At 46.3% G+C, this 26,786-nt stretch overlaps 1 long non-coding RNA gene across 1 annotated transcript; it reads left to right on the forward strand.

Moving 5' to 3' along the window:
• Positions 1–41: 41 nt before the first annotated feature.
• Positions 42–25,085, forward strand: LOC134965685 (uncharacterized). The gene is made up of 2 exons (XR_010188493.1): positions 42–244; positions 24,557–25,085. It is a non-coding gene; the product is annotated as an uncharacterized LOC134965685 (long non-coding RNA).
• The last annotated feature ends 1,701 nt before the right edge of the window (positions 25,086–26,786 follow it).

Raw genomic sequence — 26,786 nt, forward strand, 5'->3', positions numbered from 1 at the left:
ACAAGCTGATTAAAGTACCCTTATATTCTTATGCAGATACAATTAAAGGAAACTCCCTGATTGACGTCAGCATCGGTCCGCATGTTTCCCACCTGTTACCAATTTCGGATCTCTTTCAAACTATCACAGTCCTGAAGCAAAGCAAGTCTGAACTCAAAGCAATGGAGAAATGGATGAAGAACGATCCAGGGGCTCTTGATTTTTCTCATGTGTCCAGTAAAGCTTCTGATCTCAAAGACAACAGGTAAAGTGACAAACACCATGTACCTGTCATAAGACCTTAGAACCAGAACCCATATAATTACCTATATCTGTTGCTATTCTCTAAAAAGGTAATTATGCTAATTGGGACTTGGATGCCAAAAGTACTTCAACTTTGTTGATAAAAGTTTATCACAGCTGGGTATTATACAAGGAATGAATGGGACACCAACTAGGTATAATAAAGTATATTGCAATGTAGTAAGTCAGTGGTTCCCAAACGCGGTTCCCAAGACACCCCGACACTCCAGCTTTTACGGATATCCCTGCTTGCGCATAGATGGTATAATTAACATGACTTAGGCACTTATTAATTCACCTGTGTCTAACCATGGATATCCTTAAAACCTGGATAGTTGATGTTCCTTAAGGACTGTGTTTGGTAACGATTTTAATGGAGTAAATAATATACAGCACAGGACACCACCACTGGAGTTATGGCAGCACAAGACACCACCACTGGACTGAGGCAGCACAATACAGCACCACTGGACTGGACTTATACGGCAGTACCCATGGACTTTTACGGCAATGTCAGACAGGATGGCACTTAAAAAACTAGTCCCCAAACAGCACATGATGTAAATAAGAAAAAGAGGTGCAAGATAGAATTGTCCTTGGGCCCTCCCATCCACCCTCATGTTGTATAAACAGGACTTGCACACTTTAACAAACCCATCATTTCAGCGACAGGGGCTGAAATTATTGGTTTGTTTGGGTACCCACCAAAAAAGAAGCAATCAATCTCTCCTAGCACAAACTGGCTTTACAGAGGCAAGATGTCGACCTCATCCTCATCCTCCGATTCCTCACCCCTTTCAGTGTGTACATCCTCCTTCCTCACAGAGTATTAATTTGTTCTAACTGGGATCCACCATCACAGGTCCCTGTGTAGTTTCTGGAGGCAATTGCTGGTCAAGGCCTTCCTGGAGGAATTTATAATTCATTTTGATGGACATCATCTTCTCCACATTTTGTGGAAGTAACCTCCTATGCCGATCGCTGACAAGGTTACCGCCTGCACTAAACACTCTTTCGGAGTACACAGTGGAGGGGGGGCAACTTAGGTTAAAAAAAGCGAGTTTGTGCAAGGGCATCCAAATTGCCTCTTTTTCCTGCCAGTATACATACGGACTGTCTGACATGCCTACTTGGATGCTGTCACTCATATAACCCTCCACTATTGTTTCAATGGTGACATAATCATATGCAGTGACAGTAGACATGTCAGTAATCGTTGGCAGGTCCTTCAGTCCGGATCAGATGTCAGCACTCGCTCCTGACTGCCCCGCATCACTGCCAGCAGGTGGGCTAGGAAATCTTATCCTTTTCTTTGCAGCCCCAGTTCAGGAGAAAATGAAGGAGGAGCTGTTGACGGGTCACGTTCTGCTTGAGTTGACAATTTTCTCACCAGCAGTTCTTTGAACCTCTGCAGACTTGTGTCTACTGGAAAGAGAGATACAACGTAGGCTTTAAACCTAGGATCGAGCACGGTGGCCAAAATGTAGTGCTCTGATTTCAACAGATTGACCACCCTTGAATCCTGGCAAAGCAAATGAAGGGCTCCATCCACAAGTCCCACATACTTAGCAGAATAGCTCCATCTTAGCTCCTCCTTCAATTTCTCTAACTGCTTCTGCACAAGCCTGATAAAGGGAATGACCTGACTCAAGCTGGCAGTGTCTGAACTGACTTCACGTGTGGCAAGTTCGAAGGGTTGGAGAACCTTGCACAAGACGGAAATCATTCTCCACTGTGCTTGAGTCAGGTGCATTCCCCCTCCTTTGCCTATATCGTAGGTGGATGTATAGGCTTGAATGGCCTTTTGCTGCTCCTCCATCCTCCGAAGCATACAGAGTGTTGAATTCCACTCCGTTACCACCTCTTGCTTCAGCTGATGGCAGGGCAGGTTCAGAGTAGAGATGAGCGCCTGAAATTTTTCGGGTTTTGTGTTTTGGTTTTGGGTTCGGTTCCGCGGCCGTGTTTTGGGTTCGACCGCGTTTTGGCAAAACCTCACCGAATTTTTTTTGTCGGATTCGGGTGTGTTTTGGATTCGGGTGTTTTTTCAAAAAACACTAAAAAACAGCTTAAATCATAGAATTTGGGGGTCATTTTGATCCCAAAGTATTATTAACCTCAAAAACCATAATTTACACTCATTTTCAGTCTATTCTGAATACCTCACACCTCACAATATTATTTTTAGTCCTAAAATTTGCACCGAGGTCGCTGTGTGAGTAAGATAAGCGACCCTAGTGGCCGACACAAACACCGGGCCCATCTAGGAGTGGCACTGCAGTGTCACGCAGGATGTCCCTTCCAAAAAACCCTCCCCAAACAGCACATGACGCAAAGAAAAAAAGAGGCGCAATGAGGTAGCTGTGTGAGTAAGATTAGCGACCCTAGTGGCCGACACAAACACCGGGCCCATCTAGGAGTGGCACTGCAGTGTCACGCAGGATGGCCCTTCCAAAAAACCCTCCCCAAACAGCACATGACGCAAAGAAAAAAAGAGGCGCAATGAGGTAGCTGTGTGAGTAAGATTAGCGACCCTAGTGGCCGACACAAACACCGGGCCCATCTAGGAGTGGCACTGCAGTGTCACGCAGGATGGCCCTTCCAAAAAACCCTCCCCAAACAGCACATGACGCAAAGAAAAAAAGAGGCGCAATGAGGTAGCTGTGTGAGTAAGATTAGCGACCCTAGTGGCCGACACAAACACCGGGCCCATCTAGGAGTGGCACTGCAGTGTCACGCAGGATGTCCCTTCCAAAAAACCCTCCCCAAACAGCACATGACGCAAAGAAAAAAAGAGGCGCAATGAGGTAGCTGTGTGAGTAAGATTAGCGACCCTAGTGGCCGACACAAACACCGGGCCCATCTAGGAGTGGCACTGCAGTGTCACGCAGGATGTCCCTTCCAAAAAACCCTCCCCAAACAGCACACGACGCAAAGAAAAAAAGAGGCGCAATGAGGTAGCTGTGTGAGTAAGATTAGCGACCCTAGTGGCCGACACAAACACCGGGCCCATCTAGGAGTGGCACTGCAGTGTCACGCAGGATGTCCCTTCCAAAAAACCCTCCCCAAACAGCACATGACGCAAAGAAAAAAAGAGGCGCAATGAGGTAGCTGACTGTGTGAGTAAGATTAGCGACCCTAGTGGCCGACACAAACACCGGGCCCATCTAGGAGTGGCACTGCAGTGTCACGCAGGATGTCCCTTCCAAAAAAACCCTCCCCAATCAGCACATGATGCAAAGAAAAAGAAAAGAAAAAAGAGGTGCAAGATGGAATTGTCCTTGGGCCCTCCCACCCACCCTTATGTTGTATAAACAAAACAGGACATGCACACTTTAACCAACCCATCATTTCAGTGACAGGGTCTGCCACACGACTGTGACTGATATGACGGGTTGGTTTGGACCCCCCCCAAAAAAGAAGCAATTAATCTCTCCTTGCACAAACTGGCTCTACAGAGGCAAGATGTCCACCTCATCTTCACCCTCCGATATATCACCGTGTACATCCCCCTCCTCACAGATTATCAATTCGTCCCCACTGGAATCCACCATCTCAGCTCCCTGTGTACTTTGTGGAGGCAATTGCTGCTGGTCAATGTCTCCGCGGAGGAATTGATTATAATTCATTTTAATGAACATCATCTTCTCCACATTTTCTGGATGTAACCTCGTACGCCGATTGCTGACAAGGTGAGCGGCGGCACTAAACACTCTTTCGGAGTACACACTTGTGGGAGGGCAACTTAGGTAGAATAAAGCCAGTTTGTGCAAGGGCCTCCAAATTGCCTCTTTTTCCTGCCAGTATAAGTACGGACTGTGTGACGTGCCTACTTGGATGCGGTCACTCATATAATCCTCCACCATTCTATCAATGTTGAGAGAATCATATGCAGTGACAGTAGACGACATGTCCGTAATCGTTGTCAGGTCCTTCAGTCCGGACCAGATGTCAGCATCAGCAGTCGCTCCAGACTGCCCTGCATCACCGCCAGCGGGTGGGCTCGGAATTCTGAGCCTTTTCCTCGCACCCCCAGTTGCGGGAGAATGTGAAGGAGGAGATGTTGACAGGTCGCGTTCCGCTTGACTTGACAATTTTGTCACCAGCAGGTCTTTCAACCCCAGCAGACCTGTGTCTGCCGGAAAGAGAGATCCAAGGTAGGCTTTAAATCTAGGATCGAGCACGGTGGCCAAAATGTAGTGCTCTGATTTCAACAGATTGACCACCCGTGAATCCTTGTTAAGCGAATTAAGGGCTGCATCCACAAGTCCCACATGCCTAGCGGAATCGCTCCCTTTTAGCTCCTTCTTCAATGCCTCCAGCTTCTTCTGCAAAAGCCTGATGAGGGGAATGACCTGACTCAGGCTGGCAGTGTCTGAACTGACTTCACGTGTGGCAAGTTCAAAGGGCATCAGAACCTTGCACAACGTTGAAATCATTCTCCACTGCACTTGAGACAGGTGCATTCCATCTCCTATATCGTGCTCAATTGTATAGGCTTGAATGGCCTTTTGCTGCTCCTCCAACCTCTGAAGCATATAGAGGGTTGAATTCCACCTCGTTACCACTTCTTGCTTCAGATGATGGCAGGGCAGGTTCAGTAGTTTTTGGTGGTGCTCCAGTCTTCTGTACGTGGTGCCTGTACGCCGAAAGTGTCCCGCAATTTTTCTGGCCACCGACAGCATCTCTTGCACGCCCCTGTCGTTTTTTTAAAAATTCTGCACCACCAAATTCAAGGTATGTGCAAAACATGGGACGTGCTGGAATTTGCCCATATTTAATGCACACACAATATTGCTGGCGTTGTCCGATGCCACAAATCCACAGGAGAGTCCAATTGGGGTAAGCCATTCCGCGATGATCTTCCTCAGTTGCCGTAAGAGGTTTTCAGCTGTGTGCGTATTCTGGAAAGCGGTGATACAAAGCGTAGCCTGCCTAGGAAAGAGTTGGCGTTTGCGAGATGCTGCTACTGGTGCTGCCGCTGCTGTTCTTGCGGCGGGAGTCCATACATCTACCCAGTGGGCTGTCACAGTCATATAGTCCTGACCCTGCCCTGCTCCACTTGTCCACATGTCCGTGGTTAAGTGGACATTGGGTACAACTGCATTTTTTAGGACACTGGTGAGTCTTTTTCTGACGTCCGTGTACATTCTCGGTATCGCCTGCCTAGAGAAGTGGAACCTAGATGGTATTTGGTAACGGGGGCACACTGCCTCAATAAATTGTCTAGTTCCCTGTGAACTAACGGCGGATACCGGACGCACGTCTAACACCAACATAGTTGTCAAGGACTCAGTTATCCGCTTTGCAGTAGGATGACTGCTGTGATATTTCATCTTCCTCGCAAAGGACTGTTGAACAGTCAATTGCTTACTGGAAGTAGTACAAGTGGGCTTACGACTTCCCCTCTGGGATGACCATCGACTCCCAGCGGCAACAACAGCAGCGCCAGCAGCAGTAGGCGTTACACGCAAGGATGCATCGGTGGAATCCCAGGCAGGAGAGGACTCGTCAGAATTGCCAGTGACATGGCCTGCAGGACTATTGGCATTCCTGGGGAAGGAGGAAATTGACACTGAGGGAGTTGGTGGGGTGGTTTGCGTGAGCTTGGTTACAAGAGGAAGGGATTTACTGGTCAGTGGACTGCTTCCGCTGTCACCCAAAGTTTTTGAACTTGTCACTGACTTATTATGAATGCGCTGCAGGTGACGTATAAGGGAGGATGTTCCGAGGTGGTTAACGTCCTTACCCCTACTTATTACAGCTTGACAAAGGGAACACACGGCTTGACACCTGTTGTCCGCATTTCTGGTGAAATACCTCCACACCGAAGAGCTGATTTTTTTGGTATTTTCACCTGGCATGTCAACGGCCATATTCCTCCCACGGACAACAGGTGTCTCCCCGGGTGCCTGACTTAAACAAACCACCTCACCATCAGAATCCTCCTGGTCAATTTCCTCCCCAGCGCCAGCAACACCCATATCCTCCTCATCCTGGTGTACTTCAACACTGACATCTTCAATCTGACTATCAGAAACTGGACTGCGGGTGCTCCTTCCAGCACTTGCAGGGGGCGTGCAAATGGTGGAAGGCGCATGCTCTTCACGTCCAGTGTTGGGAAGGTCAGGCATCGCAACCGACACAATTGGACTCTCCTTGTGGATTTGGGATTTCAAAGAACGCACAGTTCTTTGCGGTGCTTTTGCCAGCTTGAGTCTTTTCAGTTTTCTAGCGAGAGGCTGAGTGCTTCCATCCTCATGTGAAGCTGAACCACTAGCCATGAACATAGGCCAGGGCCTCAGCCGTTCCTTGCCACTCCGTGTGGTAAATGGCATATTGGCAAGTTTACGCTTCTCCTCCGACAATTTTATTTTAGGTTTTGGAGTCCTTTTTTTACTGATATTTGGTGTTTTGGTTTTGACATGCTCTGTACTATGCCATTGGGCATCGGCCTTGGCAGACGACGTTGCTGGCATTTCATCGTCTCGGCCATGACTAGTGGCAGCAGCTTCAGCACGAGGTGGAAGTGGATCTTGATCTTTCCCTAATTTTGGAACCTCAACATTTTTGTTCTCCATATTTTAATAGGCACAACTAAAAGGCACCTCAGGTAAACAATGGAGATGGATGGATTGGATACTAGTATACAATTATGGACGGGCTGCCGAGTGCTGACACAGAGGTAGCCACAGCCGTGAACTACCGCACTGTACTGTGTCTGCTGCTAATATATAGACTGGTTGATAAAGAGATAGTATACTCGTAACTAGTATGTATGTATAAAGAAAGAAAAAAAAACCACGGTTAGGTGGTATATACAATTATGGACGGGCTGCCGAGTGCCGACACAGAGGTAGCCACAGCCGTGAACTACCGCACTGTACTGTGTCTGCTGCTAATATATAGACTGGTTGATAAAGAGATAGTATACTCGTAACTAGTATGTATGTATAAAGAAAGAAAAAAAAAACACGGTTAGGTGGTATATACAATTATGGACGGGCTGCCGAGTGCCGACACAGAGGTAGCCACAGCCGTGAACTACCGCACTGTACTGTGTCTGCTGCTAATATATAGACTGGTTGATAAAGAGATAGTATACTCGTAACTAGTATGTATGTATAAAGAAAGAAAAAAAAACCACGGTTAGGTGGTATATACAATTATGGACGGGCTGCCGAGTGCCGACACAGAGGTAGCCACAGCCGTGAACTACCGCACTGTACTGTGTCTGCTGCTAATATATAGACTGGTTGATAAAGAGATAGTATACTCGTAACTAGTATGTATGTGTAAAGAAAGAAAAAAAAACCACGGTTAGGTGGTATATACAATTATGGACGGGCTGCCGAGTGCCGACACAGAGGTAGCCACAGCCGTGAACTACCGCACTGTACTGTGTCTGCTGCTAATATATAGACTGGTTGATAAAGAGATAGTATACTCGTAACTAGTATGTATGTATAAAGAAAGAAAAAAAAACCACGGTTAGGTGGTATATACAATTATGGACGGGCTGCCGAGTGCCGACACAGAGGTAGCCACAGCCGTGAACTACCGCACTGTACTGTGTCTGCTGCTAATATATAGACTGGTTGATAAAGAGATAGTATACTCGTAACTAGTATGTATGTATAAAGAAAGAAAAAAAAACCACGGTTAGGTGGTATATACAATTATGGACGGGCTGCCGAGTGCCGACACAGAGGTAGCCACAGCCGTGAACTACCGCACTGTACTGTGTCTGCTGCTAATATATAGACTGGTTGATAAAGAGATAGTATACTCGTAACTAGTATGTATGTATAAAGAAAGAAAAAAAAACCACGGTTAGGTGGTATATACAATTATGGACGGGCTGCCGAGTGCCGACACAGAGGTAGCCACAGCCGTGAACTACCGCACTGTACTGTGTCTGCTGCTAATATAGACTGGTTGATAAAGAGATAGTATACTACTAATATTATATACTGGTGGTCAGGTCACTGGTCACTAGTCACACTGGCAGTGGCACTCCTGCAGCAAAAGTGTGCACTGTTTAATTTTAATATAATATTATGTACTCCTGGCTCCTGCTATAACCTATAACTGGCACTGCAGTAGTGCTCCCCAGTCTCCCCCACAATTATAAGCTGTGTGAGCTGAGCAGTCAGACAGATATATAATATATATATAGATGATGCAGCACACTGGCCTGAGCCTGAGCAGTGCACACAGATATGGTATGTGACTGACTGAGTCACTGTGTGTATCGCTTTTTTCAGGCAGAGAACGGATATATTAAATAAACTGCACTGTGTGTCTGGTGGTCACTCACTATATAATATATTATGTACTCCTGGCTCCTGCTATAACCTATAACTGGCACTGCAGTAGTGCTCCCCAGTCTCCCCCACAATTATAAGCTGTGTGAGCTGAGCAGTCAGACAGATATATATAATATTATATATAGATAATAGATGATGCAGCACACTGGCCTGAGCCTGAGCAGTGCACACAGATATGGTATGTGACTGAGTCACTGTGTGCTGTGTATCGCTTTTTTCAGGCAGAGAACGGATTATAAATAAAAGTGGTGGTCACTGGTCACTATCAGCAAAACTCTGCACTGTACACTACTGAGTACTCCTAATGCTCCCCAAAATTAGTAAATCAAGTGTCTCTCTAATCTATTCTAATTCTAAACGGAGAGGACGCCAGCCACGTCCTCTCCCTATCAATCTCAATGCACGTGTGAAAATGGCGGCGACGCGGGCTCCTTATATAGAATCCGAGTCTCGCGATAGAATCCGAGCCTCGCGAGAATCCGACAGCGTCATGATGACGTTCGGGCGCGCTCGGGTTAACCGAGCAAGGCGGGAAGACCCGAGTCGCTCGGACCTGTGAAAAAAAACATGAAGTTCTGGCGGGTTCGGATTCAGAGAAACCGAACCCGCTCATCTCTAGTTCAGAGTGTTTGCTGGTGCTCCAGTCTTCGGCACGCAGTGGCTGAATGTCGAAAGTGGCCCGCAATTTTTTCAAACCACCGACAGCATTTCCTGCACGCTCCTGTCATTTTTCAAAAAATTCTGCACCACCAAATTAATTGTATGTGCAAAACATGGTACATGCTGGAATTTGCCCAGATGTAATGCACGCACAATATTGGTGGCGTTGTCCGATATCACAAATCCCCAGGAAAGTCTAAGTGGGGTAAGCCATTGTGCGATGATGTCCCTCAGTTTCCGTAAGAGGTTGTCAGCGGTGTGCCTCTTACGGAAACTGGTGATACACAGCGTAGCCTGTCTAGGAACGAGTTGGCGTTTGCGAGATGCTGCTACTGGTGCCGCTGCTGTTGTTGCTGCGGGAGGAAATACATCTACCCAGTGGACTGTCACAGTCATATAGTCCTTAGTCTGCCCTGTTCCACTTGTCCACATGTCCATGGTTAAGTGGACAGTGGGTACAACTGCATTTTTTAGGACACTGAGGACACTTTTTCTGACGTCTCTGTACATTCTCGGTATCGCCTGCCTAGTGAAGTGAAATCTAGATGGGATTTAGTACCGGGGACACACTACATCCATCTATTCTCTATGTCCCACTGAACTAATGGTGGATACCAGACGCATATCTAACACTAGCATACAGTAGCTGTCAAGGCCTCAGTTATCCGCTTTGCAACAGGATGACTGCTGTCATATTTTATCTTCCTCGCAAAGGACTGTTGGACAGTCAATTCCGACTTCCCCTCTGGGATGACGATCGACTCCCGGCAGCTACAACAGCAGCGGCAGCAGCAGCAGCAGGCGTACCACTCAAGTATCCTCCAGAGGAATCCCGGTTAGGAGAGGACTCCTCAGTCTTGCCAGTGACATGGCCTGCAGGACTACTGACGTTCCTGACTGAGGAGGAAGTTGACGTTGATGGAGTTGGTGGTGTGGCTTGCAGGATACAAGAGGAAGAAAGGATTTAGGTGTCAGTGGACTGCTTACACTCTTACCCAAAGTTCTGAACTTGACAATGACTTATGATGAATGTGCAGCAGGTGATGTATAAGGGAGGATGTTCCTAGGTGGTTAACGTCCTTACCCCTACTTATTACGGATTGACAAAGGCAACACATGGCTTGACAGCTGTTGTCCGGATTTGTGAAGAAATAATTCCACACAGAAGAGGTGGCTTTTTTGGTAGTTTGCCCAGGCATGACAATGGGCTTATTCATCCCATGGACAACAACTGTCTCCCCCGGTGCCTGATTTAAACAAACCACATCACCATCAGAATCCTTATTGTCAACTTCCTCCTCAGCGCCAGCAACACCCATATCCTCATCCTGGTGTACTTCAACAGTGACATCTTCAATTTGAATATCAGAAACTGGACTGTGGGTGCTCCTAACAGCACTTGCAGAGGGCATGCAAATGGTAGTAGGAGCCACCTCTACCCATCCAGTGTTGGGAAGGTCAGGCATCGCAACCACCGACACACTTGGACACTTCATGGGGATTTGAGATACCATCTTAGAACACACAGTTCTTTGCTGTGCTTTTGTCAGCTTAACTCTTATCATTTTTCTAGCGGGAGGATGAGGGCTTCCATCGTCATGTGAAGCTGAACCACTAGTCATGAACATAGGCCAGGGCCTTAGCCGTTCCTTGCCACTCCATGACGTAAATGGCATATTGGCAAGTTTACATTTCTCCTCAGACCATTTAAATACATTTTTTGGGGTCTTTTTACTGAACTTTGGCTTTTTGGATTTTACATGCTCTCTACTATCACATTGGGCATCGGCTTGGCAGACGACGTTGATGGCATTTCATCATCTATGTCATGACTAATAGCAGCAGCTTCAGCACTAGGAGGAAGTAGTTCTTGATCTTCCCCTATGTTATCCTCTAAATTTTTGTTCTTCATTATTTTTCTGGAGTTATATAACACAATATTCGGCACAGGGTGTACCCCTACACCACACAGGGCAAACCCTGTAAAAATTATTTGGATTAAATATTAATAACCCCTTTATTTGAAATAAATACTATACAGCACAGGACAGTACCACTGGACTTATACAGCATTACCACTGGACATATACGGCAGTATCACTGGAATTATATGGCAGTACCACTGGACTGGACTTATATGGCAGTATCACTGGAATTATATGGCAGTACCACTGGACTTATATGGCAGTACCACTAGACTGGATTTATATGGCAGTATCACTGGACTTATACGACAGTACCACTGGACTTATACTTCAGTATCACTGGAATTATACGGCAGTACTACTGGACTTATATGGCAGTATCACTGGAATTATACGGCAGTACCACTGGACTGGATTTATACAGCAGTATCACTGGACTTATATGGCAGTACCACTGTTCATATATGACAGTATCACTGGAATTATATGGCAGTACCGCTGGACTAGACTTATACGGCAGTACCACTGGACATATACGGCAGTACCACTGGACTTGTACGGCAGTACCACTGGACTGGATTTATATGGCAGTATCACTGGACTTATACGTCAGTAACACTGGATTTATATGGCAGTATCACTGGGATTATACGGCAGTACCACTGGATTTATACGGCAGTACCACTGGACTGGATTTATATGTCAGTACCACTGGACTTATACAGCAGTACCACTGGACTAATACGGCAGTATCACTGGAATTATACGGCAGTACCACTGGACTTATACGGCAGTACCACTGGACTGGATTTACACAGCAGTATCACTGGACTTATACGGCAGTACCACTGGATTTATTCGGCAGTATCACTAGAATTATAAGGCAGTACCACTGGACTTATATGGCAGTACCACTGGACTGGATTTATACGGCAGTATCACTGGAATTATACGGCAGTATCACTGGAATTATATGGCAGTACCACTGGATTTATATGGCAGTACCACTGGACTGGATTTATACGGCAGTATCACTGGATTTATATGGCAGTACCACTGGACTTATATGGCAGTACCACTGGACTGGATTTATACGGCAGTATCACTGGACTTATACAGCAGTTCTACTGGAATTATACGGCATTATCACTGGATTTATAAGGCAGTATCACTGGATTATACAGCAGTACCACTGGACTTATACGGCAGTATCACTGGAATTATATGGCAGTACCATTGGACTTATACGGCAGTACCACTGGACTGGATTTATACGGCAGTACCACTGGACATATATGGCAGTATCACTGGACTTATACAGCAGTATCACTGGACTGGATTTATACAGCAGTACCACTGGATTTATACTGCAGTACCACTGGACATATACGGCAATATCACTGGAATTTTATGGCAGTACCACTGGACATATATGACAGTATCACTGGACTGGATTTATATGGCAGTACCACTGGACATATACGGCAGTATCACTGGATTTATGTGGCAGTACCACTGGACATATACAGCAGTATCACTGGACTGGATATTTATACGCAAGTACCACTGGATTTGTACGGCAGTATCACTGTAGTTATACGGCAGTATCACTGGACATATACGGCAGTATCACTGGACATATACGGCAGTACTGTTGGACTTATACAGCAAGCACAGGGACACCACGACTGAACTGATGCAGGACAACACAGCACCACTGCAATCGACTGGACTTATAAAGCAGCACTGGACATATGGCAGCAGAGGACACCACCACTGTGATTGGACTGATGCAGCACAAGACACCACCACTGGACTGAGGCAGCACAACACAGCACCACTGGACTGGACTTAAAACACCTACACTGAATATATGGCAGCAGCAGAGTGCACCACCACTGTGACTGGACTGATGCAGCATAAGACACTACACTGGACTGAGCAACACAAGACAGCACTGGAATTGCCACCCCACTTTCCCTCCTGCACAGACACTGAGGACAGAGACATGTCCTCTCGCTACACTCTCCAATGCTGGAAGGGAAAATGGTGGTGACGAACGGCTCCTTATATGGAATCCAAAACCCACGACAATCCAACAGCGGGATGATGATGTTTTGCCTCGTTTGGGTTTCCGAGGGAGGCGGGAAAACCTGAGCCGGGATCGAATCTGGGCTCGGGTAGTGAAGTCCGGTAGGGTTTGGTTCTCAGGGAACTGAACCTGCTCATCTCTACTTTCCTGTCTGTCTTCTATTCTCTCCAAACCACTGAAACTGCCCTCACAAATGTCTGTAATAACCTCCATACTGCCAGATCTAAGGGCCACTACTATCTGCTTATACTTTTTGACCTCTCTGCTGCTTTTGATACTGTGAACCACCCTCTCCTTCTGCAAAACCTTCACTCCCTTGGACTGCATGATACTGCCATCTCCTTCTTGTCCTCCTACCTTTCTGACCGTTCCTTATCTGTCTCCTCTCATGACTCCACCTCCCCCCCCCCCACACACACACACACACACACACACTTCCACTAACTGTAGGTGCCCCCCAATATTCTGGTCCTGGTTCTCTCCATTTCTCTCTCTATATATACTCTTTAGGTAAACTCATTAGCTCTTAACTTCCAATATCATCTGTATGCTGATGATACTTAAATCTACCTTTTCTCCTCTGACCTCTCCCCTGCTCTCCTAACTCATATCTCCAGCTGTCTCTCTGCTATCTCTTCTTGGATGTCCCAGAGCTTTCTTAAACTTAACATGTCTAAGACTGAGATATTCATCTTCCCACCCTCCCACACAACCTCACCTCCCATAATTTCATTATCTGTAGATGGCACTACTATCTCCTCTAGCCCCCAAGTGTGCTGTCTTGGAGTAATCCTTGACTCCTCCCTCAAACCACACATTCAGCACCTCTCACAAACCTGCCATTTTCATCTCAAAAATATTTCCATTATTAGACCCTTTCTCACCCAGGATGCTACTGAGACCATTATCCACTCATTGGTCATTTTCAGACTGGACTACTGCAATCTCCTCCTAACTGGCATCCCTGACAAATGACTCTCTCCACTCCAATCTATCCTCAATGCTGCAGCCTGGCACATCTTCCTCACCAAATGCACTACATCTACATCCCCTCTCCTACAAGCCATTCACTGGCTTCCCTTCTTTTTCAGAACCCAATTCAAGCTTCTCACACTCACTTACAAAGCCCTCACTCCTCTCCTATTTACATCTCTCCGCTAATGCATGCCACCTCTCCTGCCTACTGATTACTTCTTCCAACTCCTACCTTCAAGATTTCTCACGTGCTGCTCCTTTCTCTGGAGTTCTCTACCTCTCCCCCTCAGACTCTCCACCTCTCTTCAAAACTTCAAACGGTCTCTAAAGACCCAATTATTCACCAAACCCAGCCTAATCTCATCCTAACCCTCTGTTCCTCACTCACTGTCTACCCCATCTGGGTCACCCCTGTCTGTCTGCCCCTCCCCTTTAGAATATAAACTCTCACGAGCAGGGCCCTAAAACCCTCATGTGCTTATCCTTCTCTAACTTAAACCATCTTCAACGGCACCAAATCCTGTGGGTTTCTGCCACCTTGATACTTATGTCAGTGTCGTTTGCTGCTGTAGCTCTGTTTATTTACCCTGTACTTGTCCTACTGTATATTGTCTTCAACTGTAAGTCACTATTTTCCTGTTTTGATTATTTTGTTTATGTACTCTGTAATTGGGCGCAGCAGATCCCTTGTGGTGCCATATAAATAAAGACTAATAATAATAATAATAATAATAATAACAACAATATAGAACACTGATTAATATGCTAAATATACACCCATCAGCCATAACACTAAAACCGCTGACAGGTGAAGTGAATAACATTGATAATTTCATTTCAATGGCACCTGTCCATTGGTCAGTTGATGTGTTTCAACCAGAAAAAAATGGGCACGTGTAAGGATGTGAGTGGCTTTGACAGGGCCAAATTGTAATGACTAGATGAGTGGGTCAGAGCATCTCTGAAATGATAGGTCTTGTGGGGTGTTCCCTTATATGCAGTGGTAAATAGAAAGGTGTCAGAACATACAATATGAGGTGCAACTATTAAATCACGAGACTGTAGTACTTGTAAAAAAGAAACCATACTGTGTGAGATAAAATGGAGAGCAGGAACATTGATCTTATACTATCCCAAAATGGTTTTGCATGTTTCAACCCTCTTGCACAGATAGTTTACTGTCACACAGCGTTCAAAGAAGTTGTTTTTCCCATACATGCTTAGTTCAAAAGTAGAATTGAGTAAAATGCCCACTTGCTGTAAGGGGATGTGTAGCCGCATACTGCTCAGAGTACCCATGCTGACCCCTTTCCATCTCCCAAAGTGCCTACAATGGGCAAGTAAGTGTCACAATTGGACTGAGAAACAATGGAAGAAGGTGGCCTGGTCTGATGGACGACATTTTCTTCCAAATCATGATGCTCTTGGGTCCTGCCATTCAAAACTGAAAAATAAGATTTTAAACCTACCGGTAAAAAATTTTTCTCCTAGTCCGTAGAGGATGCTGGGGACTCCGTAAGGACCATGGGTATAGACGGGCTCCGCAGGAGACATGGGCACTATAAAGAACTTTTAGTATGGGTGTGCACTGGCTCCTCCCTCTATGCCCCTCCTCCAGACCTCAGTTAGAGAAACTGTGCCCAGAGGAGATGGACAATATGAGGAAAGGATTTTGTTAATCTAAGGGCAAGATTCATACCAGCCCACACCAACCACACCGTATAACCTGGAATATACGCAACCAGTTAACAGTATGAACAAAAAAAACAGTATCAGTCAAAGACCGATCTCAACTGTAACATAACCCTTATGTAAGCAACAACTATATACAAGTCTTGCAGATGTAGTCCGCACTGGGACGGGCACCCAGCATCCTCTACGGACTAGGAGAAAAAGATTTACCGGTAGGTTTAAAATCTTATTTTCTCTTACGTCCTAGAGGATGCTGGGGACTCCGTAAGGACCATGGGGTTTATACCAAAGCTCCAAACTGGGCGGGAGAGTGCTGATGACTCTGCAACACCGATTGAGCAAACGCAAGGTCCTCATCAGCCAGGGTATCAAACTTATAGAACTTTGCAAACGTGTTTGCCCCTGACCAAGTAGCTGCTCGGCAAAGCTGTAATGCCGAGACGCCTCGGGCAGCCGCCCAAGAAGAGCCCACCTTCCTAGTGGAATGGGCCTTTACCGAATTTGGTAACGGCAATCCAGCCGTAGAATGAGCCTGCTGAATCGTATTACAGATCCAGCGAGCAATAGTCTGCTTAGAAGCACGAGCGCCAACCTTGTCGGCTGCATACAGGACAAACAGAGCCTCTGTTTTCCTAACCCTAGCCGTCCTGGCTACATCAATTTTTAAGGCCCTGACTACATCCAGGGACTTGGAGTCCTCCAAGTCCCCCGTAGCCACAGGCACCACAATAGGTTGGTTCATATGAAATGAAGAAACCACCTTAGGCAAAAATTGAAGACGAGTCCTTAACTCTGCTCTATCCACATGGAAAATCAAATAGTGGCTCTTGTGAGACAAGGCCGCCAATTCGGACACCCGCCTTGCAGATGCCAAGGCCAATAACATGACCACCTTCCAAGTGAGAAATTTTAATTCCACCGTTTGAAGAGGTTCAAACCAGTGAGATTTCAGGAACCTTAACACCACGTTAAGGTCCCATGGTGCCGCAGGGGGCACAAAAGGAGGCTGTATGTGCAGCACTCCCTTCACAAAAGTCTGGACTTCTGGGAGAGAAGCCAATTCCTTCTGAAAGAATATAGATAGGGCCGAAATCTGTACCTTAATGGAGCCTAGCTTCAGGCCCATATCCACTCCTGTCTGTAGAAAGTGGAGAAAACAGCCCAGATGGAAATCCTCTGTAGGAGCATTCCTGGTTTCACACCAAGATACATACTTCCTCCAGATACGGTGATAATGTTTCGCCGTCACCTCCTTCCTAGCCTTGATCAGAGTAGGGATGACTTCCTCCGGAATACCTTTCCCAGCTAGGATTCGATCAGAGTAGGGATGACTTCCTCCGGAATACCTTTCCCAGTCAAACGTAGCCGCGGTAAGTCTTGGAATATGCAGGGCCCCTGCTGCAACAAGTCCTCCCTGAGAGGAAGAGGCCACGGATCTTCTGTGAGCATTTCCTGAAGATCTGAATACCAGGCCCTTCGAGGCCAATCTGGAACAACGAGTACTGTCTGTACTCTTCTTATTATGATTCTCAATACTTTTGAGATGAGAGGAAGAGGAGGGAATACATAGACTGACTGAAACACCCATGGTGTTACTAGGGCGTCTACCGCTACTGCCTGAGGGTCCCTTGACCTGGCACAATACCTCCGAAGCTTTTTGTTGAGGCGTGACGCCATACTGTCTATTTGAGGAAGTCCCCAATGACTTGTTATCTCTGCAAAGACTTATTGATGAAGTCCCCATTCTCCTGGATCTAGATCGTGTCTGCTGAGGAAGTCTGCTTCCCAGTTGTCCACTCCCGGTATGAAGACTGCTGACAGAACGCTCACGTGATTTTCCGTCCAGCGAAGAATCATGGTGGCTTCCGCCATTGCCACTCTGCTCCTTGTCCCGCCTTGGCGGTTTACATGAGCCACGGCTGTGACGTTGTCTGATTGAATCAGCACCGGTAGGTCGTGAAGAAGATTCTCCGCTTGTCATAGGCCGTTGTATATGGCCCTCAATTCCAGTACGTTGATGTGTAGGTAAGCCTCCTGGCTTGACCATAGTCCCTGAAAATGTCTTCCTTGTGTGACTGCTCCCCATCCTCGGAGGCTCGCGTCCGTGGTCACCAGAACCCAGTCTTGAATGCCGAACTTGCGACCCTCTAGAAGGTGAGCACTTTGCAGCCATCACAGGAGAGACACCCTGGCCCTGGGGGACAGGCTTATCTTCTGATGTATTTGTAGATGGGACCCTGACCACTTGTCCAGAAGGTCCCACTGAAATGTCCTCGCATGGAACCTGCCGAAGGGGATGGCCTCGTAGGCTGCCACCATTTTCCCCAGAACACGAGTGCATTGATGAACCGACACTCTTTTTGGTTTTAGCAGGTCTCTGACCATGTTCTGGAGGTCCTGGGCTTTTCCCTTGGGAGAAAAACCCTCTTCTGTTCCGTGTCCAGAATCATGCCTAGAAATGATAGTCGAGTCGTTGGAACCAATTGTGACATTGGCAGATTGAGAATCCAACCGTGCTGTTGTAGCACTCTCAGGGAGAGCGACACGCTCTTCAGCAATTGATCTCTCGATCTCGCCTTTATCAGGAGATCGTCCAAGTACGGGATAATTGTGACTCCCTGCCTGCGCAGGAGCACCATCATCTCCGCCATCACCTTGGTGAAAATCCTCGGTGCCGTGGAAAGCCCAAACGGTAACGTCTGAAACTGGTAATGACAGTCCTGTACAGCGAATCTCAGGTACTCCTGATGAGGAGGATATATGGGGACATGAAGGTAGGCACCCTTCACGTCCAGTGACACCATAAAATCCCCCCCTTCCAGACTGGGTATCACAGCCCGGAGCGATTCCATCTTGAATTTGAACTTTGTCAAGTATAGGTTTAGGGATTTTAGATTTAAAATGGGTCTGACCGAAGCATCCGGCTTCGGGACCACGAACAGGGTTGAATAGTACCCTTTTCCCTGTTGGAACAGGGGAACCTTGACAATCACTTGCTGTTGACACAGCTTTTGAATTGCAGCTAATACTACTTCCCTCTCCGGGGGAGAAGCTGGCAAGGCCGATTTGAAAAATCGGCGAGGGGGAACCTCTTCAAATTCCAGTTTGTAATCTTGGGATACAATTTCCATCGCCCAAGGATCCACATCTGAAAGAACCCAGACCTGGCTGAAGAGTCGAAGACGTGCCCCCACCGGTGCGGACTCCCTCCGTGGAGCCCCAGCATCATGCGGTGGATTTAGCAGAAACCGGGGAGGACTTCTGCTCCTGGGAACTAGCCGAAGCAGGTGTTCTCTTTCCTCTACCCTTACCTCTGGCGAGGAAGGAGGAGCCCCGACCTCTTCTGGACTTATGCGACCGAAAGGACTGCATCTGATATTGTGGAGTTTTCTTATGCTGTGGGGGAACAAAAGGTAAAAAAGCAGATTTACCCGCGGTAGCTGTGGAAACCAAGTCCGCGAGGCCATCCCCAAACAAAACTTCACCCTTGTAAGGTAAAACCTCCATATGCTTCTTTGAGTCGGCATCACCCGTCCATTGGCGGGTACACAGAGCTCGTCTCGCAGGAATTGCCATGGCGTTGGCTCTGGAACCAAGCAGCCCAACGTCTCTTTGAGCGTCTCTCATATATAAGACTGCGTCTTTAATGTGACCTAAGGTCAGTAAAATGGTATCCCTATCTAGGATATCAATGTCAGCTGACAAGGTATCTGTCCACGCTGCAACTGCGCTACAAACCCATGCCGATGCTATCGCCGGTCTGAGTAAAGCAGCGTATAAATAGATTTTAAGGTAGTTTCCTGTCTGCGATCAGCAGGATCCTTGAGGGCTGTCGTGTCTGGAGACGGTAGCGCCACCTTCTTGGACAGACGCGTTAAAGCCTTGTCCACCCTGGGCGAGGATTCCCACCGTACCCTGTCCTGTGCACGGAAAGGATACGCCATAAGAATCCTCTTGGGAATCTGCAGTTTTTTGTCTGGAGTCTCCCAAGCTTTTTCAAATAATTTGTTCAGTTCATGAGATGGGGGAAAGGTTACCTCAGGTTTCTTTTCCTTATACATGCGCACCCTCGTGTCAGGGACAGAGGGGTCATCAGTGATATGCAAAACATCTTTTATTGCAATAATCATATAATGAATACTTCTGGCCACCTTTAGGTGTAACCTTGCATCATCGTAATCGACACTGAAGTCAGAATCCGTGTCGGTATCAGTGTCTGCTATTTGGGATAGGGGACGGTTTTGAGACCCTGAAGGGCCCTGTGACCCAGACAAATCCGTGGATTGACTCCCTGCTTTTTCCCTCGACTCTGCTTTGTCCATTCTATTATGTAATAAGGTCACATTTGCATTTAAAACATTCCACATGTCCAACCAATCATGAGTCGGCGTTGCCGACGGAGACACCACAATCATCTGCTCCACCTCCTCCTTGGACGAGCCTTCCGCTTCAGACATGCCGACACACGCATACCGACACCCCCACACACACACCGGGATATATCTATAAGGGGACAGGTCCCCAACAAGGCCCTTTGGAGAGACAGAGAGAGAGTATGCCAGCACACACCCAGCGCCAACTGACACTGGACACAAATTCCCAGATATAGCGCTTTTATATATAACAATCGTGTAATACACTCACTGCGCCTACAAGTGCCCCACCCCCCCTCTTTTCAGCCCTGTGTTACCGTGTTAAGCAGGGGAGAGTCCGGGGAGCCAGCTTCTCTGCAGTGCTCTGTGGAGAAAATGGCGCTGGTTAGTGCTGTGGGACCAAGCTCCGCCCCCTCCAGCGGCGGGCTTCGGTCCCGCTCAATTGTATAAAAAATGGCGGGGGATTTTTATATTAACTGCCTCCGCAGCCTATATTAATATTAATGCCAGTCCAAAGGTGTAAAATTGCTGCCCAGTGCCCCCCCCTTCCCTGCGCCCTGCACCCATCAGTGCCTGTCAGTGTGTGTAACGTGTGGGAGCAATGGCGCGCAGCGTTACCGCTGCGCGCTTACCTCAGGGAAGATCTGAAGTCTTCTGCCACCTTGAAGTCTTCTTTTCTTCTTATACTCACCCGGCTTCTACCGGCTCTGTGAGGAGGACGGCGGCGCGGCTCTGGGACGAACGGCGGGGGGAGACCTGCGTTCCGACTCCCTCTGGAGCTAATGGTGTCCAGTAGCATAAGAAGCAGCGCCTATCACTTAAGTAGGTCTGCTTCTCTCTCCTCAGTCCCACGATGCAGGGAGCCTGTTGCCAGCAGTGCTCCCTGAAAATAAAAGACCTAACAAAATTATTTTTCAGAGAAACTCAGGAGAGCTCCCTGTAATGCACCCACTCTCCTCTGGGCAGAGAATCTAACTGGGGTCTGGAGGAGGGGCATAGAGGGAGGAGCCAGTGCACACCCATACTAAAAGTTCTTTATAGTGCCCATGTCTCCTGCGGAGCCTGTCTATACCCCATGGTCCTTACGGAGTCCCCAGCATCCTCTAGGACGTAAGAGAAAACAAGTGCGAGCGATGGAGCCCAAACCTTGCAACTTACAGGACTAACGGATCTGCAGCTAATGTCTTGGTACCAGATACCACAGGACACCTATGGAGATCTTGTGGATTTCATGCCTTGATGGGTCCTACACTGTATTAGGCAGCTGGTTTTATCGTTATGGCTGATGGGTGTATGAAATAACATTCTACATATTGGGACAATTCTGGGGTAATTAGCTCGCTAGAGTGGTCCACACACAGGCTTTCAGGCAAACAAATGAAAATAATGCTTTACTGGCTGCATAAAAGAAACAAAAACAACAAATAGCCTAGGCCTGTTTGGTGTACTACCACCAAGGGGGTGGGTGGGGGGGGGGGGGGGGGGAGTCCTCAGTGACTAGAAAAAAAAAAGAGATGAGCGGGTTCAGTTTTACTTGGATTTACTCAGTTGTCAAAACAGCATCTTATTAGCTCACGGATATCTCGCGTTTAGGATAGCCAATAGGAAAAATCCAGATAAAACCGAACTGGCGTTAATTCTGGTGTTAAATCCGAAACCGCTCATCTCTAGAAAAAATACAAGTACTGTATGTAGGAGACTGGGTACAACAAAAGAATACACTTGGTAAATACCCTCTGGAGAATGTGGGATGCTGACTGCTGTTGACCAACGATAAGCAAGTGTTAAGGATAGCACTGGAAGCTGGACGCAAGGCTGAGCAGGTATTATAGATGTAACAAGAAGCTGGAGCAGCTCCACAAGGCTGAGCAGGTATTATAGATGTAACAAGAAGCTGGAGCAGCTCCACAAGGCTGAGAAGGTATTATAGATGTAACAAGAAACTGGAGCAGCTCCACAAGGCTGAGCAGGTATTATAGATGTAACAAGAAGCTGGAGCAGCTCCACAAGGCTGAGAAGGTATTATAGATGTAACAAGAAGCTGGAGCAGCTCCACAAGGCTGAGCAGGTATTATAGATGTAACAAGAAGCTGGAGCAGCTCCACAAGGCTGAGCAGGTATTATAGATGTAACAAGAAGCTGGAGCAGCTCCACAAGGCTGAGAAGGTATTATAGATGTAACAAGAAGCTGGAGCAGCTCCACAAGGCTGAGCAGGTATTATAGATGCAACAAGAAGCTGGAGCAGCTCCACAAGGCTGAGCAGGTATTATAGATGCAACAAGAAGCTGGAGCAGCTCCACATGGCTGAGCAGGTATTATAGATGTAACAAGAAGCTGGAGCAGCTCCACAAGGCTGAGCAGGTATTATAGATGTAACAAGAAGCTGGAGCAGCTCCACAAGGCTGAGCAGGTATTATAGATGTAACAAGAAGCTGGAGCAGCTCCACAAGGCTGAGAAGGTATTATAGATGCAACAAGAAACTGGAGCAGCTCCACAAGGCTGAGCAGGTATTATAGATGCAACAAGAAGCTGGAGCAGCTCCACAAGGCTGAGCAGGTATTATAGATGTAACAAGAAGCTGGAGCAGCTCCACAAGGCTGAGCAGGTATTATAGATGTAACAAGAAGCTGGAGCAGCTCCACAAGGCTGAGCAGGTATTATAGATGTAACAAGAAGCTGGAGCAGCTCCACAAGGCTGAGCAGGTATTATAGATGTAACAAGAAGCTGGAGCAGCTCCACAGACAGGAGCAGACACCAGGCAAAGACAGACACAGAAACATAGTGTTAATGATCAGCAAAAGAGAGAAATAAAAGCCCTGATCAAAAGATGCAGCTAATGAGATAGAGTTACAGCTAATGAGATAGAAGTAACTTTTCACCTGTGAGATCCACAGAGAGCTGAATCCAGGCAGCAGCCCCTACTGGTGAACCCCAGTACTGCTTATCCTATATATACAGAGTTCTAACACTTGCACAATGTTGAAACTGAAACAGCTTAACATTCTTCTTGTGCTACAGTACAACATTCATCCAATCAGGGATGGAGGGAGTTAGAGTATGTTCTACTGGTTCAGAGGTACACAGTGCACATTTCAGACAGTTGATTGGGCTTGTGACTCCCATAACTCAAGATTCAATTTAAGATTTAATTTATTTATTTATTTATTTATTTATTGTCACTCAGTAATGTATAAAATGCATAAGTGAAATTACAATGCAACATCACAGCTCCAATATAACTAATTAAAATACAACAAATATAAAAAATGAAATTAACAATTACAGATGGAAGAAACTATTTTGCAACATACTAGTAGGCATTTAAGACACCTATAATGTCTCTTTGAGGGTAACAAGGAAAAAGGGGACTGACCTCGGTGACCTCAGCAATGATCTTATTAGCCTTTGCTAAGCTCCTCCTAGGGATCGACCAATGGTTCTTTCATCTCTTTAACCATCCTAAGTAAAGATTCACATCAGAACATGTGGAATTCCTACTACCACACCATGGTAGCGTACATTAGGAGGCTCTCAATAATTTACAAGAATAGACTTCCCAACTACCACTGAGATATGAGAAGACCACAATACATCATTAGTAAAATGAACTGCAAAAAATTAGATGTGCTAACCGTCTCCACCTCCGAACCATTACAAAACATAATGACTGTGGGGAGATGGTCTTAGATCTCCTAAATCTGTCACTACCTCCTTAGTTTTCTTGCTATCTAAATGCCACCAAGTGACCTCCCTGTACTAAAAATGTTTCTCCACTTCTTCCTATAGCTCTCTTCATTCCCACCATTAATCAGGACCACTTCTGTAGTATCGTCCACACATTTTACAAAGAACTTAGACTCTGAGCTTGAAATGCAATCAGATGTATGTAAGGAATATAAAAGGGGCTTATAGCACACCCTTCAGGGACTCCTGTATTTAGTATAAGTCCAGATAAGAGAGCAGTACCCATCTAGTGTACAATCAGTTAAAAAAAATCTCACAAACAATTACACATACACACATCATAATCAATCTCTCAGAGCTTGCCAATGTGTAGGGTAGGAACAATGGTAATGAAAGCAGAACTATAATCCACAACCTTGTGTATGAGATGAACCTTGAGGAGAACCATAAGATCAGCATCCTCAGTGGACCTATTTGAAAGAACCAAAAAATCATTGTGCCTTTGTTTCAGGAGATTCAATCACTTATATTTATATATTTCAGTTACGGAGCGCAGGAGATGGATACGCAGCTGAGATCAGCAATCAAACAAGTCCTACCATGTGACGTTACCAAAGAAAACATCACCGCCCCGGTGGTCCTGAAGAAAGCAGATTGTGTTGTCTCTGCATGGATGCTTGGGCCAGTTAGTACAGACCAAACTTCTTACATGAATAACGTGAAGAAACTCGTCTCATTGCTGAAACCAGGAGGGAGAATGGTTATCTTTGGAACTTTCAATTCTGGTTTCTTCAGGTCTGCGGGCAAGAAGTATCCCATATTAAAGTATGATGAAAACACTGTGAGGACGGCTCTTACAGATGCTGGGTGCAGTGTTCAAAGTATAGATATAAAGGAGAGTAAAATGCCTAATAATACCTGCGATAATACGCACATATTTTGTGCACTGGCTATTAAAGGGGGTGCTTAGCAAATGAATTAACATTAAGATGAATGAGCCACAAACATGCTAGCTTTGCTTTTTGCTTGAGATATTAGGCTGAATGACCAAATAAATATATTATCATACTTACCTACTGTATCGCACTGTCTGGGGAATAGTCTATAGTAAATAGCACATCTGAGATCCGCCTATTCACTAAATATCCTTTCAAAATAAAGTCAAGAGAAAGTGAATATTCAGAAAAAGTGATTAACTTATGTATATCCACTGCCATTAATTATATAATCTGTAATATACTGTATAGGGTTGGGTATGCATGACTGGCGGTAGGGTTCCCGGAGGTCAGCATACCGATGCTGGTATCTTGGCCACCCGAATTCCAACAGGGTGGAGAGAACAACAGTGCCCCTTGTGGGCTCACTGCGCTCACCATGGTGCAGGCATGGAATAGACCCTTTATGTCGGGATACCATGTGTTGGCATTTTAAGCAGTCGGGATTACGGGGTCAGTATCCTGACCACCGGCATCCTGACTGCTGGTAACATAACCGCATCCCCCTGTATATAGGTAGAGTAATAGTTATATCATGTGTTTCTCTAGTCTTAATAGCAGTCTGTTTGGTATATGTCCATACTGATGAACTTCTAATGTGGAAAATGCTGACATTCACTAAGTCGACACTAGCAGAATGTTGGCAACCACTTCTAAGGTTAAAATTAGGCTGTGGTTGGATAATTTGGAACATTGCATGGTCAACATGTCAGCTGTCAACATTCACAATGTTGATGTTATTTCAGTCTCGACATTGTTGACACATGGACATCCAAATGATATAATAGATAAGTGGCAGATAATATCAAAAAATAAAAAAAAATCACGGTTTCTGACAACACAATTTCTCTTGACCTGATTATTACATGTGCTGATCCTAGGGATGTAGATGTAATAGGAGCATACAGTACATTCCCTCCCAGTATCTGCCATGTGGGACCCTGTACATGTGCTGATCCTAGGGATGTAGATGTAATAGGAGCATACAGTACATTCCCTCCCAGTATCTGCCATGTGGACCCTGTACATGTGCTGATCCTAGGGATTTAGATGTAATAGGAGCATACAGTACATTCCCTCCCAGTGTCTGCCATGTGGGACCCTGTACATGTGCTGATCCTAGGGATGTAGATGTAATAGGAGCATACAGTACATTCCCTCCCAGTATCTGCCATGTGGGACCCTGTACATGTGCTGATCCTAGGGATGTAGATGTAATAGGAGCATACAGTACATTCCCTCCCAGTATCTGCCATGTGGGACCCTGTACATGTGCTGATCCTAGGGATGTAGATGTAATAGGAGCATACAGTACATTCCCTCCCAGTATCTGCCATGTGGGACCCTGTACATGTGCTGATCCTAGGGATGTAGATGTAATAGGAGCATACAGTACATTCCCTCCCAGTATCTGCCATGTGGGACCCTGTACATGTGCTGATCCTAGGGATGTAGATGTAATAGGAGCATACAGTACATTCCCTCCCAGTATCTGCCATGTGGGACCCTGTACATGTGCTGATCCTAGGGATGTAGATGTAATAGGAGCATACAGTACATTCCCTCCCAGTATCTGCCATGTGGGATCCTGTACATGTGCTGATCCTAGGGATGTAGATGTAATAGGAGCATACAGTACATTCCCTCCCAGTATCTGCCATGTGGGACCCTGTACATGTGCTGATCCTAGGGATGTAGATGTAATAGGAGTATACAGTACATTCCCTCCCAGTATCTGCCATGTGGCATCCTGTACATGTGCTGATCCTAGGGATGTA

The sequence above is a fragment of the Pseudophryne corroboree genome, chromosome 10, assembly GCF_028390025.1.
Source record: "Pseudophryne corroboree isolate aPseCor3 chromosome 10, aPseCor3.hap2, whole genome shotgun sequence".
Lineage (NCBI taxonomy): Eukaryota > Metazoa > Chordata > Amphibia > Anura > Myobatrachidae > Pseudophryne > Pseudophryne corroboree.